Source organism: Lepisma saccharinum, chromosome 15 (genome assembly GCF_977018435.1).
Source record: "Lepisma saccharinum chromosome 15, izLepSacc3.1, whole genome shotgun sequence".
NCBI classification, from domain to species: domain Eukaryota; kingdom Metazoa; phylum Arthropoda; class Insecta; order Zygentoma; family Lepismatidae; genus Lepisma; species Lepisma saccharinum.
The window spans coordinates 56,831,403-56,835,665 of NC_139243.1; the positions used below are offsets into that span (position 1 = coordinate 56,831,403).

General features: G+C 32.3%; 1 long non-coding RNA gene across 2 annotated transcripts; it reads left to right on the forward strand.

Moving 5' to 3' along the window:
• Window positions 1-491: 491 nt before the first annotated feature.
• LOC145999488 (uncharacterized) lies at window positions 492-3,672 on the forward strand. 2 transcript variants are annotated; one of them, XR_014443398.1, is made up of 3 exons: window positions 492-654; window positions 1,724-1,804; window positions 3,608-3,672. It is a non-coding gene; the product is annotated as an uncharacterized LOC145999488 (long non-coding RNA). The 2 variants fall into 2 exon arrangements; XR_014443399.1 differs by lacking the exon at window positions 3,608-3,672 and adding an exon at window positions 1,992-2,386.
• The last annotated feature ends 591 nt before the right edge of the window (window positions 3,673-4,263 follow it).

Genomic DNA, 4,263 nt, shown 5'->3' on the forward strand with positions numbered 1-4,263 from the left:
GCACTTCTTAATACTTCTATAAAATTTGGGAACATCGTTAAACATTTGGTACCGTTACCAAATTACTTTACAAGTTCGTTGTGAGAAAAACTTAACTATTTCAGAATTCATTTTAACCCCCAAACTCCATTATTTCCATGCACCAGAAACTTCATATTTTTTTTTTGAAACTAATCAAATTTTATGCGAGAAATAAATTCAAATGTTATAGAAGGAGCTGGTGACCAAATGTCCACTCTCGAAAATTACGTCTCTTATTATTTTAATAGGTCCATTTTTATGCTTTACACAACATAAATTTAGTGACATGTCTGTTTTGTGTATATTTTGTCTTAACATTAAAGTTGTGTACAGAGGCCTAATTTTTATCTTGATAGATTTAATGCCACTATTGAAATGAGGAACGGTCAAATATTGAGCTTCAAAAATAATTGTTTGATGTGTATCTCACTGCATCACCTCCATCGGGATTCTAAGTCTAGACTCTTTGATTACAAGATAATAGTCACAACCAAGTTTTTTCTAACTGTCACTGTTTGGTAATATAAGAGTAACTGTACCTCATTATATTTAATCTGTACTAACTAATTCTTGATTCTTTTGCAGGTGACAGATAGCTTTCCACTGGAAATGAAATTAGTCAACCTTTTTCCTGTGAGTATAATAGTTTTTGTCCTTTGCTTTAACCTTATATTTCTGGTGATACATGAAATATTTTGTCTTTCTAATATCTGTGCAACCATTTGCAATGACAGTAGCCTTCATGATCACAAGAATTATCCAGATTTACTGTGAAAACCATATTTTCAAAATTAACTCAAACTGATTCCATGTCATGCACTTTATTGTAACCATGCAAATGGAAAATGGTTAATATTGACAGTAAAAAAAATGGTTTTGATCTTTGTCAGTTTTTTGCAAAGCTGGTCTGTAAAGTTAGATTTTTTTGTGTTTTTCACTGCAATTTGTAATATGCGATATCGCCCGAATGGATTTCTTCAAATATACAGGAGAAACTACATACTGAAATCAGTTTCTGTAGCATTGTCGAAGTTCTTCGAAGTATTTTCTTTCGCGGAAACTGAAAAGTTCACCATAAAATGCTGTAGAACAAGAAATAATCACTTTTTATGTAAAGAACTTGCATTTTCTGTAAAGCGACATTATGTACCTGCAGATTGCGCAAGCTCCAGTGTTTCCAAACGTGCCTTTTTTTTTACGAGAATTTGTTTTTCTTTTTTTAACTACACTAACCTAACCTAGCCGGAAATGAATGGTCCATGGGGCTATCCATCAATGGTTCGTGGGGCTCTCTGTCAATGGCCAGGAAAATGACATATTTTTGAGTATCATTGAAATAAAATTTTATTCATCCTAACCTATTTATGGTATATTGTATATACAGTCACGGACACTTCTGGGTTATAACAATTCCATTAACTTTCAATGGAATCGTTACAACCCACAAGTGTCCATGACTGTGCAAAGTAACCTTGTTATAGAGACATTTTAGGGCATTGACCTGTTGTAACTGCTAAAAAAATTGAATATGATAATTTATGTGCAATGTTTTCTTTCTTCTTCTTTTTCATACCAAGTAACTTTTAAGTACTGTTGTGTCAGGGCTGAAGTGTACTGAAGTGTCGCTAAATAATTTAGGTTTCATTTTGTTCGTAAAGTATTGAGTATTTTTTTCAAGAAACACAAAATGTTATTGTTCCAGGTGCATGCAGGACACTAGCAGTAGTATTGCAAGGGATGAGAACGTGTGGAGAAACCAGGCCAAAACGCACCAAAATAGTGAGTAAGTAGATTTACATTTCTTTTCTGGTTTTATATTCAATAAATACAGAATGTTGAATACATTGTTTTTGACAAACGTGAAATGTTAAATTTAAAAATCGGCTTGGCAGGCACTGGCCTTCCGAGCACTGGACACTAATTAGTGTAATTCAAATTGTTAAGTATTGTCTGAGTTCTTACCTTGGCAGGAACTGATAGAAGTTATGCAGAGAAACTGTTATCTTTTCATACATATACAGGAGTCCCGGGTTCGAATCCTGGCCTGGGCATGGATATTTGTGAATGTCCATTCATCAATTTCATCATTCATCTCCATGTAAATGTTCTGCACAAAATTCTACAAGACACCAATGAAGGTAGAGAACCTTAGGGTTTTAAAAGCAATTTTAGATTTTAACACCAAAATAGCATTTTATATTGGATTTTGATAAAAACTATGTTTAGTTTTTTTTTTTAAACAAAATATTTATTATTAACCCACAAGTACTATGGATGTCAATAATCACACAACTAGTATGGAGGGGTCTGTCAGACTGCTGTTTTGATTTTGATCTGTAAATTACCTGTTTTACTATTCTCAATTTCTGACGTGTTTTACGTTACTTTACATGGTTACAGAAGGCTATTTTAAAGCAGCTTTCATTTATTATTTTAAAGTTAAAGAAATATAAGTTAATTTATGCAATGAGGAAGAAAATGGGCCAAAAATTGTATTGTAACAGTTGTGTTGGGGAAGGGGAGGGGGGAAATTCAAAATTCTTAAAATGTCTATATTTTATCTTGTCAGAAAAGCAGGAGTTCAAAGTTATATGTAATATTTTGCTGAAATTAAAAATTAGTAACGAGCCATTAGAAGGAGAACGTTAAAAAAAAAAAAAAATACTATGGTATGTCTGTCGGACAGTTCACCCAAAATATAATTCAATAAGATTTCGACAGACAAAGGCAAGTGTTCATTTATAGTTGGAGGGGTGTGAGAAATAAGCTAAAAGAGAAATTCAGAGCACTGTGTGAGACGGTAGGTAAGGGTCTTCATTAACATGCTTTATTCCAACTGTGGTGCTCAGAAATGTTACTTTTATTTTAATTCGTGGATTCTAGCTAGCAAAGAAATTATTCTGATAGAAAACAATTTTTGACAAAAATATGTTGTAGTTTACAAACAGAAGTAACAATTATACGCTCATGCTTGTATGTGTATGTATTGGGGTCTCTAGTATCCAAGTATATTGTTTCAATGAAAATATTATCACTCTATGAAGCCAGAGAACCTGGGTTCTAATGTCAGCCGGGACATGGATCTTTGTTGTGAGTGTCTCTTAACCAATTTTATCATATTATCAACATTCTCATCTTCATGATTAGCCAAAACTGGCAGAAATGTGAAGTAGAAAAAAAAGATTAACACCACCTAGTAAAAATATTAACACCGCCTAGTAAAAAAAGGTTCAAGGTTGGATTCCTTGAGAGGATGCATGGTAGTTGAGATATAACTTTAAATGGAAGGTTTAGTATCATTTACTCTATGTGTGTGTGTGTGTGTAAAATCAGCTTAAAAGAACAAAGAATATGTCGCATTTTATAATGCATTGAACACTGTCACATGTAATCAAAAAAATTAGGAATTCTTGCAATGTTGAAGTAATGAAGTATTGATAATGTCACACCTCTGGAGTACACTGTAAATTCAGCCATACCCAGAAATGTATTTTTGAGTGTGTTTTTGTTAAAGAAAATAGTTTTGGAGTAATGGAACTTGAATTCATGCCACGAATCTTATTTTTTCCACCATTTTTTATTTCAGAGAAATGAAGCTGGAAGCCCACATAGACACAACAGAAAGTGATGGAAGAGCGTGACTAAGGACCCCTTACAAGACTGAATGAATACATGATCTGTAAAAACATGAGAAATATAAATAATGAGTTGAAACTACACATGTGGTATTTTTTTTTATGCCTACTTACAAGCTACAGGTGAAATTTATTAACTGCAATTTTATTATAAAATGAACGAATGCCACATCTATAACACTACATCCACTTTCACTTTGATCAAATTACAATAATCTGTTTACAACCGCAGGCTGCAAATGTAGTAAAGTCTTGTCCAATATAATTTTGGGGAAAGCGCATTGCTGGATTTGGGTGTAAACTCAAAATGAATATATTTAACTAGAAATTCACTTTCCCTTTGATGAGAGATTTATTCATACTTCTCCGACTAATTAGTCCATATCTTTTGTTTATTTTTTTAAAAAAAATAGTTAAAGTATTTTCCATGTGTTTAGCTATTTTATTTTCTGCAGCAAATTTATGTATTTTTATTGGAGACTATTAATTAGTTTGATGTGTGCATAAGAATTACAAAATAGTTCGTATATGCTTCATGTACATTTAATGGCATTGAATTTAGTTTTAGACAATTTTTTTTTTGTCTTTTTTGCATTTTTCTTCATGT